Source organism: Acanthochromis polyacanthus, chromosome 13, assembly GCF_021347895.1.
Source record: "Acanthochromis polyacanthus isolate Apoly-LR-REF ecotype Palm Island chromosome 13, KAUST_Apoly_ChrSc, whole genome shotgun sequence".
Classification (NCBI taxonomy): domain Eukaryota; kingdom Metazoa; phylum Chordata; class Actinopteri; family Pomacentridae; genus Acanthochromis; species Acanthochromis polyacanthus.
The window spans coordinates 34,602,186-34,620,038 of record NC_067125.1 but is presented as its reverse complement, the minus strand read 5'-3'; the positions used below and the strand labels follow the sequence as shown (position 1 = coordinate 34,620,038).

Genomic DNA, 17,853 nt, shown 5'->3' with positions numbered 1-17,853 from the left:
GCGTTTTAATAGTGCTGCGTAATGAGGACAGGCCTGCCTCTACATAATTGAGCAGACTAATTCAATTACAAAGGAGCAACAAAGTTTAAGTGGAGCAGTTCTTCCTGATGAGCCAAGAGGGTCACATCAGGCCACTGAGCATCTCCAAGCATCAGCACGGTAGATTTGTGTGCGACTATGAGTTCGTTTTTACAGTCAAACAGGCAGAATTCTTCACTTTTACTTGATTTTCTCTTACTTTGATCCATTACAGTATAATGATTTAGGCATGAAAGAATATATTGCTTCTATTAGATGGCAGACTGGCTTGTAAGCTTAAAGAAATGTATTACATCTATGAGATCTACTACTGCATTAAGACAAATGCCTGCACTTGGTTTTTCAGTCTGAGGTGTTTAATATTCATTACACAGTGATCTATATGCTTCCCACGTAATAACTATGAAAGAGTCTTGGAAAACGTGTCCCTTTTCAGTGTAGCCGAGTACATATACAGTTTAAATATACTCAATGAAACTGTTCTACAGAATTTTCAACTAAATACAGAGTTGCTGCTGAAACACTTCAGTATCATAAAAATATCTTGTTTGGCTGTTTGCCTTTACTCAGCGCAGCAGCCAGTGTTGTTTTTCTCATTACTCTGCCTCCCAGAAGGAACAAGCAGCTCATTAGACAGAATCAAGGACTTTGACTGGTGATCAATGATTGCTTCAAGGAGTTTTTTTTTCATCCCTTTCTGTTTGTCTTTCCCTCTCAATTCGTCTCTCATGAAAAGCGGATCGGTGAAAGAATAACTGCAGCTCGACTATGGATTCTGCACAACCCGAAACCTCCCTAAACTTTCTTTTTGCTGTGAGAGTCAGTGTCAAATCAGCCTTCCCAAATCCGTCTAAATGCTTTTCTGGGCAAATAGAGTTTTTTTTTTTTTTTTTTTTCTCAAATGCAGTCCATCAGTGTCACCCACACATATCCAATCAAACACTTTATGACAGACTTTTAAAAAGTGTCATTTAAGAATTTGGAGACAGACAGCCAGACAGGATAAAAAGGAAGTGAAATAAAGGAAGAGGACAGAACTTAGAAGACATTCAAATATCTTAAAGTCTCTGAGATGTAGAGGGAAGTTAGGCGAAATAGATAACAGACAAGGAAAAGAGCAAGTGACACTGATGGAGAGATAAGGCGAGTATAAATGAGGAGGAGGGATGTCTGTCTGTGAGTGTGTTTGATTGTGAGGTTCGGGGTAATGGAGTTGCTGGGAGACTGAATGAGCCGATCATTTCAATTTCCCCTTAGAGTTACTGATGGCCCTGTCACAGGCTGGGCCAGACAAACTATTAGTCAACCTTAGAAATAAGCACACGCATGGACACACTCCAGCACACAAGCAAACAGACGCACAGACACACATTATGCAGATTTGCACATGGACACACATTCATATATGGAGTTGTAAAACCAGTAGCACATGAGCATAACGTTACACAAAGAATCTGCTCCATTTCTGTCCTTGATTCAGTATCAACAGCTCAACTAAAAGTATCATTTTCTCTCCACTTAGCTCCATATTTAGCATTTCTTTCAAACAAGTAGATGATAATTATAAGTGGTGCAAAGTGACTCCTGCAGCAGGTAATGCCTTATAGCTTCTGATACTTCAATCACAAAATCTGAACAAATATCTATTGCCAATTGCGTTGTATGTTTGTATTTTCAATGCAAATCTTTAGGATTAAATTGATCAAAAATTCTCTGAAGACTTTTGGTGCAGGCTCAGATTCCATTTAAGTCTAATCATCTTAGTTTGTTGACTCCCATAACAGAGTGTGGAGGACTTTTTCTCTTCTTTGCAAATGTTTTCCATTAAATAGGGATTGAATTACATTAAACATTGACTGCAATCAATCCCAATCTTAAGGTTGCATATAAAACTTTACCCCAGGCTGAGTTTCTTAAGATCAATTTTTTTTCTTTATCTTCTGACACTGTTTTAATCATTGATTAAGTCTGTCTATGTATGTGTAGTAGATGTGTATGTGTAATAGATGTGTATGAGTGTGTGTCGGTGTGTGAGCTTCTACAACTCTAACATGGATATCCGGAGCACATTATTCACCACTTAAACAAAATCCTGACCTCAGCAGGACATTTACAATGATCTTCAAACACATTATTGATTTCAAAATCTGTACCAGTACACATTTTGTAATTATTGTGTACTGAACCAAATGCGGAAAGGAAGGAAAGTCTTTCCTTCTGCTATCCACACCTGTATTCTCCATGTGTGACTCAGTGGAAACCCCGATCCCACTTCTGGAGCAGGAACACCAAAAAAGTACTGGAACATAAACCAGAGGTTTGCATAATTTAGTGGCAGAGTCGACAGAAAATCTATAGTCATTTTGGACTTTGGCACTGCCAAGCATGCTTGTATTGATTGGTGTGTATATTTCTGTGTGTGTTTGTGTGCAGATATGTGTGTTGGTAGATTTATGGTAGAGTCAGGCAGAGTGGAGAGAGAGAAGGATGCAAGGAGGAAGAGAGAGGGATGCTGATGGAGAAGAGACCTTGAACCCGCAGGACATAACAGCAGAGGAAATAGAGCTAAAGACAACCAAACACAGTCCACGAGGCTCTCTTTCATTGTCTCCCCTTCCCTCACCCTCCTCTTCATCAATCTTTTCTCCTTAACTCCACCATCCAAAAAATAAATGGAAATAAAACAAGACAGGCGCGATGAGGCGATGAGAAGCTCACAATTAGGAGAGATGATAAAGGCAAAAATAATTAATGGATCACACTGAGAGAAATGTTCTGGCATTAGGAACACACACACACACACACACACACACACACACACACACACACACACACACACACACACACACACACACACACACACACACACACACACACACACACACACACACACAGAGCGGTACAACACAAAGCCATTAGGAATAGACAGGATTGTCAAGCAGGACAGCCACAAACATTCAATACTACCTTCCTATTTGAACAAAGACTGGGGACTCTTTCCTTTTAGCTGTAAGTTTAAATTCAAAGTTTATCCTTCATTCATCTATTCATAATCCCTGACCCATATATGCATTCATCCTTCAGTTACTGGATGCTTATGTGTACATGCTCAGTATCTTGCAACTTTTTCCAAAAAATCCAACACTGATGCAAAAAAGTTAGTTTCTTTGTTTTTCCACATTATTAGATATATTTTAAAAAACATGTTTGTGTTTTGTACTCTGAAGCATGGATTATTTTTCTAAGTTCTAAGAGACACCATGACACTATATATCACTTGCTCTAAGGACAAAACCCGCTGTATTGCTATTGCTATGCTGATTTGCACTATACGCTGCCCAGTGCAATCTTATTTCTTTATGCTTCGTATTGCTATTACATAAATTTTACAGTTTGTTTTTGCTTTCACTGCCTTATAGTTGCTTTTAGGATTTTTATTGCCTTACAATTCCATGCGGTGCCCCTGCTACCTTGTTAATACAATGTTTTAAAACCTGGCGACACATCACATTTTCTATAATAAGACTATAAAGAATGGTTTAACCTGGCTGGAATTCAAGAAAACAGGCACAAAAGGAAAAAGGCTTTTCAGTGGTTCTTTTGTTGTGCTTTTCTTTCCAAAATTAGCAACTTGACCTATCATCAGCTCTGATTACAATGTAAAAATTAATTTTAGTTCATGTTTTTTGAACGCAAATTTTCAGAAAGTTTATGCTTTTTTTTTTTTTTTTTTTTTACAGATTTTTGATGTTTTATCAAACTACAGTAAATAATATGGTAAATTACCCAAAAAATGCTAAATTACATTATATTTTTGAAAAAAATACTAAATTTGTAAATGATTTCTACACTAAAATCTCTATTTTAACAGATTTCTTAAACATTTCATGACTGTAAAATTACATTATTTCCCTGAGTAATCATTACTTTACAGTTATTTGCTGTTTTTTAAAGAAAAAAATCTAATAAAGGGCTTAAAAATGAAAGAAAATGTTTAAAATCATTTTTAAAAGTTATTAACAACGTGATTATATTTAAATGTGTAAAATATGAATTTTTTAAATAATAACAATAATTTTGCATTAACTCATCTTTATATTTTGTCTTCTTTACAGAGTGTTGTAGATTGTAGATTTATTTGGTGCAGTTTCATAAATATGGCCACTTAAACCATTTAAAAAGACAAATATTGGGATCAAGATTAATTGTAGATAATGTTCTGGTCTCACAAACAAATGCTATTGATCTAACTTACATCAATGTCTTTATTTGGGCACTAGCAATGCTGGTAGCAGTATTTTACAGGATCAAGTGAGGAGACGTATCTGGCTTGTGAAGTAAGATTAAGTTCAGAGAGCAATAAAAAGGCTGTACTGTGGAAGAGACAACACAGGAGACAGAGAAAGGAGGGGCCGAGTAATTGATGCTCTGAAGGCTGATATGGCTGAAAGTTTATGAATGGATTAAAGAGGAAAAGAATATGAGAGTAGCTTCTTCACTGGCAGAGGAAAGAAGGGATATGGAGGTGGAAGAACAGGCCTGTAGGCTCTGAAAGAATTAAACTGGAACAACGCCAGCCAGCCAGAGCAGCACAGAAAAGAGAGAAACGGTCTTCCTGGGAAGTGGCCTTCATCTCTCCTGTACCTGGGTTGTAAATCTGTCGCTTGAACCTCCGACTGATCCACACACACATACCAGCACTCACACACATGATTTAAATAGCTCTCCTGCTCCTTTAAATGCCCTCTTAACTCAGTTCAGTAGACAGAGTGACAGACAAAGAGGGAAGACAAATGCGCACACACCAGAAGAGCTTATAAAAACAGACAAATTCACAATCCGTTTCATTGCTGTGTTATTTTTTTTTTCTCCTCTGTTGCACTTATAAGGTCACAATCTTCTCCTTTTCTCTCTGCAACATAACAAACACGATATATTGTCAAGTTTTTCCACTTAAGTGTGTCGACTCCTTTACTCTCAGCTCCTCTTGTTTGTCTTGTGTTCCTTCCTCTGTCTCTCTGCCCAAGTTGGTTTTCCTCTTCAATACTTGATGAGCTTCCTGATGTGAAGTGCTGGCTACAGATTCTTGCTCGTCTCTCTATCGTCGGCTGGCATTGTAGAACACTGGCCAGCCGTGTTTGCTTTCCTGGTAAACTCAATTAACTCTGGCACACAGTCTCCAGAATGTTGCACAAACACACAGACATTTACAAAGAATACACACAGTGTGCTTTTTAAAATCTACAATTAACCAGATGATTGTTTGTCTTTTAAATGGGTGCGAACCAACAACATCTAAAGTCATCAAAACAACATTAAATAAAGTCAGAGAAAGTTAAACCTATGAAACCAACACACAATAAGAACCAATATAAGGGCAATACATAAAATAACACAAGTATCATTAGAAAAATGTAGTCTGCACCCTCTGCTGTCAGTAAGATGGGGTCTGAGTGTTCCACCAGGATGTTATTAGATTACTATTATGGATGCATTCATGTAACAATAGTTGAACCCATGCAATATAAGCTACACCATACTCTTTACTTTACACTTCTGTACCCCAAAAGCCTAGCCTAGCCGCGCTAGACAACCCACGGCAACGAATTTAATTCTCTGTCAGGGTCGACAACAGTCGTTGAGCTCCATTAGCACCGACTCTGAATAATCTTTCTGTTAACATGTCTGTAATATACTTGAGCGTCACCCATTGACTGTATAAATAAGGCTTCACTGAACTCCCGCATCCTCTGATTTCCGGCGCTCCAGGACCTACGTCAGCCTATTCGTTGCGCTGATTGGTTGTATACCTACCCAACTGCTGCAGAGTGATTTGAAAGACAATCTTTTAGCCCGCCTCCCTCCCTGTCGAGAGTTCCTAGACCCTTGTGTCTTCAGACCTGGGTCTAGCACGGCGAGGCTACCAAAAGCCACCAGCAGGTTTGAAAAGCAAAATGACATAATTTATCAGAGGACTTTCAGGTTCCAACTTTACAATGAACCTTGAAGTAATCATGTCATAATTTCTTTTATCTTGTTTTAATTATTTGTCTGTTTGTAAAGCACTTTGTGCTACAACTGCTGTATGAAAAGTTCTATATAAATAAAGATTATTATTATTATCATGTGTGGCGTCCAGACTCATCTGTAAAAATAACCAGATCTAAGCTTATAATTGTGGCACTTGATCAAAATCACTTCATTCTATATGTCTCCTTTAAAAATAGTGTCTTAAAGGTCTTTACATGTAGGAAATTTTGTAAATAAATAAATAAATAAAAAATTAAACATAAAACCTATACATTACTGGTTACTTATGAAGCTGTGACCAACAGTCATGTGATTTCTTGGCTGAACTGCAGGTTGTGTCCACACAAAGCCAATTAAACAAATTAAAAGTCTAAGTATTAAAATATCGATATTATGTAGAATCGCCATGTATTTTCCAGTAGTGGTAACACAAAACAGCTGCTGCACATGATGATTTCCAGTTTTCTCAATTTTTGTAAAATAACTCATCTAAGGAACTCAACTTCTGGTTTGTTTTGATGAATTATGGTATTACAGCGGTGCCATAGTGCACAGAACACATTTTCAAGTTCTCTCTACCTTTAGTCATCATTGTGTTGTTTTCATGGAGGTGCAGGACTTTATATTACAGTGGAAAAATAAACCCAAATTGAGGGAAAATATGACAAAAGCATAAAACTGCTTGAAGTTCAATGGGTTTGACTCTTTCAAATATTTTGTAGGTCATTTAATCTACAACAATATGTTATACAGCATAAGAATTGAATGTTAAAAGTGTTCTTTTTCTGTGGTGATGCAGAAATGGAAAGAATAAAATGGAAACAATGAAGTGAGGTACAGTGCAAGTGAGTCAAATTTTTACTGAAGTAGAGTTCTTCAGCACATGTACTGCCATCTGAGTTCTTTTGCAGAAACTAACAATGCGCCAGCCTTAATCAAACAATCAGCAACCAAAACACCAGATTTCCCTCTCTGCATGCATAGATGATTTCTTTTTAGCACACTGGACAGCGACCAGGTTCTCCCAACCTATAACCTTGAGGCCAGGAGTTATTCCAGCCACCTTTCAGCCAAAAAGCTGTCATGACCTGCTTCTCCACTGATGGTAAGCTAACTGGTTTAAACACCATCATGCCATCTGCCATGCTACACAGATCCCCCTCTCTCTCTTACTAACACACACACACACACAGACACACAAAGACTGATCCAGAGGGCTTGGAGTCAGCCTCGATCAGTCAAACCTCCCTGGGGTCCTTCGGCCTAGCCCGCCAGCCGGCGCCAACTCTGCCATCAAGCTCACATCCTCATCGCTCTGTTCTGCCACGGGGACACAGAACCTGTCGGTAAACCCTGCATTTGTGTGTGGGAGTGATAGCAAAAACTGAGAACAGCTGCTGTTATCTCTAGTCATTCCTGGCCAGACTTGGTGTCTTATGGCACCTGCATGCGTGTGTGTGTGTGCACACATTTGCCAGAGTCTGCTGGGATTTGGTGTCCAGACTTTGGCAAAGTCGTTCCTGAGTGACCCTGCAATCAGAGCTGGCTGGCACTCGTTCTATTTCACTTTCTCATAAGCACACACAGACACTCACAAAGGCACGTACACAACCAGTCTTTCTTTCTGCTCTGGGAGTTAGGCTAATGACTGACGGTGTCACAGACAGAGAGGAGAGGCACAGCAAGAGAAGGAGGAAATGGGGCAGGGAGAAAACCTAAAGACAGTCGTGCAAGCTAATATACCAGCATGATGTAAAGCACAAAACCACATCACTGCTGCTTAGTATAAATAGGAATAAATGATGAGGAAATGATAACAGGAATACGAATGAACAAGACAGGTGACAATGGAGAGGAGCCAGTCTGTGAGTATTACCAGGAGATGAGAGGAGGTACCAGGGCTGAATACACTGTTTATAGCTACATGCACAGATACACTCAGAGGTCCCTGGTTGTTGAGGCAACAGACCGAGCATCTTTGTAGTGTCCAACTGGAGCACAAACTGTTCCGCTGTGGGGAAGCATAATTCTGTGTGCAACGTACGAGTCTGTGCAGGAATACAAAATTAGGAATTTGGTCTAAAGTGGGGGATTTAGTGCCTGAATAATCATCAGTTTATTCGTAAAGCGCAACCATGTAACAGGAATGTCTACTGGACAGAAAAAGCTACAAAGGACAACAGAACTTTCAGTGCAGCCAGCTGAAGAAACAACTATGAAAAATAACATGGTTCATGCATCATGCAATGCAGCCAAATCATATGATATCATTTTGTCTTTTCACAAACGCACATAGTGATGTAGAGTGTACTAGTGAGTAAATCAGGCCCAAATTTTCCTGATCACCAGTTATCACAAGACAGCAACATGCTCCATGCAGAGGGATTTTTGACTGACTAAAGGCACACGCAGCCAAAGGAAATATACATTATCGCTTCTTCCCGTCCTTTATTCCGAGCAGCATTTTCCTTGTGTAGTTAGCACTCCCTGTTCTCCTGGTGGGCCATAATCAGAGCTGTAAAGGCAGCCGTTAACATGCCAGAACAAACACACAGTAAAGCAGCTCCCTTTTACAACAGCACTCAATACTACCTGTCCTCCACGGCAACTGAGCAGAACACCGCTGCACTAACGACTGCACTGCTGGGCGAGGAGCAATATATATGCAAAGAGCTGAGGGTAAATGTATGCAACCATAAAGTCTGTTTTATTGGGCATTATGGTCAAATGGAGGGATCGGCATTGTTGCTTAATAAGATTGTAAAGGCAGTTCTGGAAAGAGTAGTAAAAGAGGTGCCGACGAAGGAATATGAGCTCCCCAGGGGCTTTTTAGTTAAGGTGAAACGTTCCTATTTAGAACTTTATTTTGCATCTGAACAGGTTTCGTTAAGGAGCACTAAAGTGTATTCAACTTTATTTGTATGTGTGTGACCTGAGAAGCAAGTTTTCAGAGCTCCAGGTGGAAGGAATCAGAGCAGAACACACACTTAAAGGTTGCCCTTTGACCTTAAAAGCATCCTCCAGTGATTTAGTGTTGCGTTAAAGGCATGAAACTTACATAAGATGTGTTTAATTAAAGATTGGTCAAATCGATGCAGCAGAGGCCAACTTATTTTGACTTACAGTCCACAAAATGAGTCGAGTTTGAAAAAAAAAAAAAACATCTTTTGAATAATGCAACTTGCTAAAGTGTCTTGTTTTAAAACTCCTATTATACAGGTTTTCACAAAGCTAAGGCACACAGGCGACAGCATTTGACTCCCATCTCTTAGTGTGACAAACCTTCCCCACTCCCACTTTTTGCATTTACTTCCATGCACTCTGCTGTGTCTGGGGTGACTATAAAATTGATTTTTACATGTAAAATTGGTGTAGAACCTGTAAAGGTGCAATAACTAAAGTGAAGTTCAGCAGGATCTGACAGTAACCTCTAAACACATGGTTATTTTTTTTCCTTGCAACTCTAAAGCCACACACAAATGACCAATTAATGGTCACACACACCACTCACAAACACTCCCTGTCCCAGACCCACATACACACAAAACAAACAATTATAGTCTGGCTTGAGTTGTGAGTTAAAGCTGAGACTGTCCATTAGCAATGGTCCATTGGTGTTTCAGGCTTAATGAAGTAGAAAGCCAGAAGAAGAGAAACCCTGCAGATCTGATTAATGAGAGGGGGAGAGAGAGAGAGAGAGGAAGAGAGTAATAGGGAAGAAGCCAAAAGGAGAGAATAGGGGTCGAAAAGAGGGAGAGAGAAAGTAATGCATAATTAGAGGTGATGAAGCAAGAAGGGAAGGGCAGGGAACTAGCGAGGGGGAGATTTTACTTGATTTTTAATTGATCCATGTAAAGCTGCTATGTGGAAGGCGCTTAACTAGTCCTAATTCCTTCAACGTCTTTGCTAAATGGTCTCCTCTCAAACCTATCACTGTATCTGCTCCTTTGAAAGACTTTTTAAGAATCTTTGTGGCCGTGACCGCAGCTTAACACAGCAGAAAGCCTGCCTTACCTCTCCTCACCTCAGCAGGAAATGATTAAAGTCACGGTCCAGTTAACTGCTCGTCGCCCTCAGCCCTGTGGGCCTCGGGTGGAACCACCCACCTGTGCTGGGCTTCTCAAGACGGCTGGGCACACGGTCGCACACACACGAATGAAATCGGTCACCTGTGCAGGGCTATGAAGTGAGCATTAGGCAGTTAGCTGTGGTTGGGCTCTAGCTAAAGCTTGGCTATGCTCTGAAAAGCAGCAGCAGGGATGGCATGGCAGGCCGGCGAGGCAGGCAAGCAGTCAGTGTGGGTGTTCATTAAAACGCCCAGCACCATTCACAGGGAGAAACAAGGCCATAAAAGCAATTAATCTGCCCATAAACAAGCCATTCCTCCTGTCCAACACACCCACAAACACACTCTCATGACAGTGGGAGCAGGGGGAAAGGGGAGGAGGGGAGCTGTGCCTCTTGTTCCTCCCGGCTCTCTTTCTCATTATCTCTCTCTGTCTGATTCTGTTTCTCTGAACTACCAAGATAAATCCAGAGATCTTAGGGTTTTTTTAATCTAAAAAGTGCCACTATCTAAATCCTGCACTGCAAAGTTGTAGAGATAGGCCCGAGACACAAGGTGGCTAGAAAGATTCGCATCAGGCTCGCTACAGATCAGCAGACTGAGCTGAGATGTAGCTGACCGACCCAGACGGGTTTTTGAGAGCTGTCAGTGATGTCACCTCAAAGTTTTGTGCCCATTCATCTCTACTTTTCACTTCTTCCTTTGCTCTGGTTCTGTCTTCAGAGATGGATGTGCATCAACATTATAATATGATACTGATGAGGTCATTTTCTTCTGATAATGATAGATTTAACTAATTATTAGTTTATAAATTTAGGATTCATCGTAGAAGTTTCAAGATATTCATAACAAGTCGAGGTATTTTTTTTAAATCAAATTTTGGGTGATACTGAAGACAAACAAAGAGAAGCAGAAAAAAGACAAAACAAAATAGTTACTTTGACATTAACAACTCACAGCATGTGTTTTCATTACCACAACACAATTCCACTAAATATCAAGATACGGCAGCATTAAATTCTGCAGGTACTTCAGTAAGTTCTGTCTATCTGGGAGCAAGTTCTCTTATTGTAGAAGTTGTAAATACAAAACCATAAAACAATTTGTTTTTGAGAAAAACAACAACTTTGTTCCCCTTGCAGCCCCTGCTCACCATGGGGCCACGCCAAAGTTCTTCTGTGACCTCAAGACATCTTTGTTTTTAAAAAACATCTTCACTATTCCCCAGACATTTTCCCCTCACAGCAGATGATAATTACAGCACAATAAAGTATCAGTCAGAATATCTAAAACGCAAATGAATTTTCCACTGCTGAGAACTGAGGAGCTCTATCAGCTCTGATGCTAGTGTTATGGTTAGTGTTGATGAACCTACTCCCCCACGCCACCCCTCTTCTCCACTTATTTCACTTCTGCAAAAAAAAAAAAATCAAAAACACATCAGGAACAATAGTAGATAATAAGCAGCTGAGAGAATGCATGTGTGCATGTGCAACAGACTTAGAGTGTGCATACATTGCCAGAGGCTGTGCAGATGATGAGAGATGATGAGTTGCATACCTCCACCCTATTGTGTAATAATGAGAGTGCTGTGATTGCCTGAGCTAAGAATAGTAGGCTGCTAGTAGCTTTAATAGGGGGGATTGTCTCTGCTATCCGCCCCTATGGCTACACTATAACTAGATTTATCACTGCAGGAGAAGCTGTGCTGGGAAAGGCACACACAAACACACAAATGACAGAAAACACAAACACATACATGTACTGAGGCACACATCCTGACACCGGCTTCAACAGGAAAGAAGGAAAGTAATAGAGGACATATGCAGAACGCAGAGGGAACTATGCAAAGACGCTAAAGGACAGGTGGACTCAGAAATATATTTTTCCTCCAACAAGGTCATCTTAAGAGTTTAGAGAGAAAGTCAAAGCTCCCATACCTCCACTTTCCATACAATCAATTGTCCTCTCTCCATATCAGCTTTTCCTTGAGAAATTCACTTATTCTGTTTTGTCTTGCTGACATTCTGTCCTTCTCCCCATTATTTTGAGAAAACTATCTGCCTTTTTAACCCCGACTTCAATTCTGCATGTTTAATACAGTGCTGTCCTGCCCTTCTGGGTCTATGAAAACATGAGCACACCAGGTATTGCACATTAGCGAATGCATTATCACGGTGTAATGAACAAACAGGCAAATGAGATAAGAGATAAGCAAGATGGCAAAAGGAAAATACACAAACTGTCATTCCTCCTGTAAACCATCTGCTTCTTCCGCGCCTCAACGAGAGGCTGAGGAATGGTAATGTTAAACACAAACACACATTCCCTCCCTAGTACGGCTCCCCCTAATTTTATTTTCCTGTCTCCTCATCCCTCCTTGTACCGAGTGGCCATCACCCAGAGCCAATCTTGTGGAAAATGAAAACTATCTGAATATTCCTGGGGAGTTCGGGGAGAGTTGTGTGCTTTCCGAGCACCATTTCACCTGCCGTGTTTACGGCTCCACGCTGAGCTATTGCATGACTTGTCTTTGCTCTCCAGATCACAGAAGGAGAATAAAGTTGAAATTAGTTACGGGGATATATATGTGAGTGAAAGTGCGTGCATTTCAATTGCAGGAGACATGCTCGCACACTCGCGGGAGCACAAACACACACACATACACATACACAAACATGCACACAAGTTCAATTAGTGTCCAATCTTAGGGGGACTCAGGTGAAGGATAAGTCATGTTTAGTGCACCTGTCTCTCCAGCCGGACCTGTGCTGGAATTAAAGCTGAGAGTTTGGGAGCTCTGCCACGAGAACTTCAACTGGAGGTCATAAACACACAGAGGAGACAAGCTGGAGACTATCCTGCTGACATGATGACTCTTAGGGACAGATGCAATAAATAAATCAGAGAATCCCCCATCGGGAGGCAAACACGCAACATTAATATAAATTCAAACATGCCTTTGTAAACACAAAGTGTGAAAAAAAACAAACCAAAAAAGTGCAAATATCCAAACACAGAGGCAGAATACAGGAAACACCTCTGAAACAAGGATGAGTGTGTGGATGTGTAACTGTACCCACCTGGGATGTTGAGTGACAGCTACATGGGTAACTGCCACCCAGCTGATGAATATTCACCCTGTTATTCTAACTACATTATTCTCACCAACATTAACATTCTCACACGCAACGTTCAGTCTGTGCATGCACAAAACTGCACATCCGCAAGCTTGCATTTTAACCTCACTGAACATTTGGATAAACATGCAAATGTAAGTCATAATAAATAATATAAAGAAAGACTCAGAGAAAGACAGACAGGCAGAAAGATTTCCATTTCTGCGCATAACTCGACGTGTAGCTGTCAGCATGCGAGCTGACAACAGGGAGAGAAATGCAGCCCACTGAGGTGACCTTGACTGTAAGCGCACACACAACAACCGAAACCACAGTTACTACAGAAGTTGCCATTATTCTTTTTCTGTGCCCGTTTGATTCTTTGTCACTTGCATGCTCGCCTGTCATTCTGTCCATCTCAGTCAGTCTGTCTCTCCTTGTCAAAATGCCACTTCTGAATGCAAGAGGAAATGTCAGTGTTGAACTGTAAATCATCCTTTTAAATTTTGTGCATGTGTGTGCTTCTGTTCTGTGCTTTAATGCAAGGCTCTGGAAAGCAGCAGAAAAAGGCAGCGACTTCCTCCCGCCACTGAATAAAACATCCCATTTGGAGCCAACAGCCATAAACCATAAATCACCTTTCCTCTACCAGTGGGGCTGTTACCCAGAGAGAGATGGAGAGAGGGGAGCAGGATGAGTGGATGTAGATGAGGAAGAAGGAGAAAGACATGCAGAGAAAGAAGAAAGCTAAAGTCATGTCCAGTGAGCCAAAACACACACACACACGAAAAGCAATGAAATGAATGTCAGATTAGCTCTGAATATAGGGGGTATAATGAGAGCTGTATGTTGAAATAACAGTGCTTCAAACTTAAAGGGATATTTTGATATTTTGGAAAAATAGGTGGATGTGTTTTTTGTTGACAGCAAAGAATGATGCCATTCTTGTTACCTCACACATGCACTAGAAAACATATCCACACACATGGAAAATGAGATGGCGAACTCCTGACAGTAAGAAGACAAACTCCTTTGCTTGTTTTGGAAAACGAGTGCACAAAATTCAGTTGCAGACTCAGCACACATGGTTGCAAACTTTGGGATGCCCACACAGAGGTAACTACATTGCCAGGAAGATGCAAAAACCATGAACGGGCCATAACCCTCTGAACTCCAAACAGTTTCTGAGCGTTTTTATTTTTTACTTTTTGTTGCTTCTCTCACATTTGTTACTAATTGTGGCCTCATTTTTTCATTTGACTATAAAGTCCTGCACATCTATGTTAAAAGCACAGTCCTGGCTAGAAGTAAAAGTCAAAATGTCTTCTATAATGCCTAATAAAAAAAACATTTTGTTTGATTATTTCCCAAGATGGTGGAAAAAAAATCTGGACACAACATTGTCCCTGAATTTTTGTCATTTTATTTATTTACTTATTTTACTGTTTCTGGTTTATTCTTGTCAATTTTTTGATGCATTTTTTGATGATTTTGATGAAATATCACACTGTTAAGGTGAGATTGGGTAAATTTTCCCAATGGAACCAAAGGCCACACATGCTAATATGACACCATTTGTACAGTTTCGAGCTCTGACAAATGGTGTCATTAGTGATTTTTTTAAACGATAGCAATATCTTCATATCTACCGGCAGGTTTTGGTTTTCAGAGGGTTTAATAAGAAGCTAATTTCACAAAAAGCTAACAAAAAGGAGAAAGAGTTAGTGTAGGTGTGTCCAAGAGAAGCAAAATCAACTTTGTCTAAATTTACTAGATAGTATGTCACATCATATTTGTATAATGTCTGCAAAACCAGGATCTAAAAGCTACAAATTCATACAGTGCCAGGGTAGCTCTTACCCTGTGTTTAGCTTACAGAGTGAGAGTGGTTTTGATTTTCACATCTCACTTGTGACAAAGGGCAAGCATATTAAAAAAAAAAAATCATAAGTGATTCCTCAAAAACAGCAATAATCAATCAATCAATCAATAAAGAGAAAAACAATTCTCTGAGTCAATCCCATGTTCTACAAATTAAGATTTTGATCGGTGTTCATCATTATTTTAAATAGGGAAAGATCAGAATACATATGGACCAAACTCAAAATAACATCATCTCAAAAAATACCCCATGCTACGCATAAACTGCTCACCAGAAGCAGTAATTTTCACATTACACTTGTCACAATCGCAAAATTGTCTTTGTATCTTTTTGGGTTAAGATAACTGAGATATCTTGTGAATGGTCAGGGAGACCAAACAACTGATCTCAGTTTCTCATGAAAAGACTTGAGTAAAAGAAGGGACAGGAATAGCAGCAGTCCACTTTGCTTCAATTTTTCTTTTGCTGCTGTAAGTGAAGGAGAAAATTGCCAGAAATTCTGAACAAAACAAACCGAGGTATGAGGTTAGATTGAAGCGTTCTAGTAAAAGCAACAACCAGTGAGCTGATTACTGTGAAAAATAATATTATTATCTCACTTTGCCACCAGGGATAAATCACAACGATTAGCTAATAAACATATAATTACATTAAATTACTGTGTAGTACTGCTGCAAATGTATATTTTCACTTGAATGTTACTAAAATGTGCTGGTATGCTGTTATTTGTGGCACATAATTTGTAGGTGGGTGTTTGTACAGGTGGAGTTCAACTTCAATTAGCCTTTCCCTTACAGAATGAGCAGAGCTGAAATGATGGTGAAGGCAGAATGCAGGGGGAGGGGAGGAGGCAGCAGTCAGACGGGGTAAGTAATGCCTTTCCCTCAACCTTTTTTTTTTTCATATTTTAGAGAAGAGTGATTTTAATTGAATACTGGGAAGAAGTAATAGCATTAGAGTACCAATCATTTCTGCATTAGGGGGCAAAAGTAGGTTCCGGCAATAGGCTGACTGTTAGGGGCGGGTATCTGGCTATCTCATGGTTATCAAATCACATTCGCTTCTCTTCCAGGCTGAGAGAAAGTGGAGGGGTGGGGGTGTTTAACAGCTTGTGTCTGGCCATCTGTCTATGTACCTGCGACTGGGAATGCGCAAGATCAAGGTGGATCTAGTGTGCGTCCACGTGGCTCCGTCTGCACTGTGTTTTACCAGCTACAGTTGTCTAACCTTTTCTAATAGCTTGCCAGTTATTTACAGCCAACACATGCTGCTGCATTTAGCCAGTGTGTCATACATCAAGCTGCGTGCATCAAGAATGGGCTTATGACCACACACACACAAACACATGCACTCTCAAGCACACAATGGAGTAATGCTCTGGACTTGGATACCGGCATATAACGATAAATCTGCCTTCCTAATTCTCTTGCTCTTACAAACAATAAAAAGCAAAAGACTCCTAAAACATGACAGAACTGAAGAAACCACTGTGGATGCTAGAAAGGCGCAGAATAAAATTGCTTTACAACAGAATACAAAATCTATGCAATCTAAGTAAATGTAATAAAATCGATTTAAAGACCTCAACTACTCTGTGAAGCTGCATCTGCTTCCAGTTTTTATATTAGCAATGGGTCAAACTTGCAATTTGCAATGTGTTACTCAATGCTGCAGTTTCCTTGTATCTCTGTTGTGCATTTAATCATCATTCAACTCAATCTTTTGGTGCAAACAATTTTCAGTTTACCAGACATTCACTAACATCACTTCACATGAAAACTAAAGGTGTGCTGTCTATTGGAAGTGCAATGTGTGTGCTAACATAACCTCAACTCTAATACTACTGAGCACTTTCTGGGAGTTTTTTTAATTGCTGTTCCTCCTGTCACATTTTTACTCAATGTGGCTTCATTTTTAATTGCAGTATATAGTCCTGCTCCTGCTTTTCATGAAATACCATGATTTTAAGCTCAGATTTGGTTAATTTTCTGAATGGAATGTCATTAAAAACATGATTGGTCCTCATCTGACTCATCGGATATTTAAAAAACTGAATGTTTATTTCAGTGTTTTTTTTAAGTTTGTAGTTCTGATAAATAGTGTAATTTTAGCAAATGATTTTCTAAGATGGCATGCCTTTTAAACCTGCCTGTGGGTTTTGGGTTTCAGAGGGTTAAACATCAGCAGTTTGCCATTATACTTTCCATGACCTGACTTTCACTTACATTTAACCACACGTGTCTCCAGTGGCCAGATCACTAATAGGACTGCAATTTCACCTGGTTTTGTCCGAGCTACGTGCAAAACAGTGCCAGTCCAGAGGGAGGTATTTATTCACTCGAAGCGGTTTTGTAGCTGCCAAAAAGATTTAACAACTGGATTTGAGCTCATCTGAAATGTTTATTGAATACATTCTCACTCGATCCATACAGAGGCGTGAAATGATTAAGTGTAAATTGGCTGTTCTATAACTGAAGGTTCCTTTAAAAAAATATGGTCGAACAATAGGTGCAAAAAGGGTCAGCCAACAGAAGGCAGGGGCTACAGCAACAAAGGACTTTATTAAATATATCTGTTTTAATGAGGGCTCACACAAGCACATACAAAGACACACACACACAAAGGGAAAAAAAACACACATTATGGGCATGTTGCAGGGGTAATGGACTTGGTAATTGCTTAGCAACAGGCAATGACACCACCACCTGTCTACAAAG

General features: G+C 39.9%; 1 protein-coding gene across 1 annotated transcript in view; it reads right to left on the bottom strand.

The window, feature by feature from the left end:
* The window catches only part of schip1 (schwannomin interacting protein 1), a 220,042-nt gene that overhangs the window by 157,111 nt on the left and 45,078 nt on the right, over positions 1 to 17,853 (bottom strand).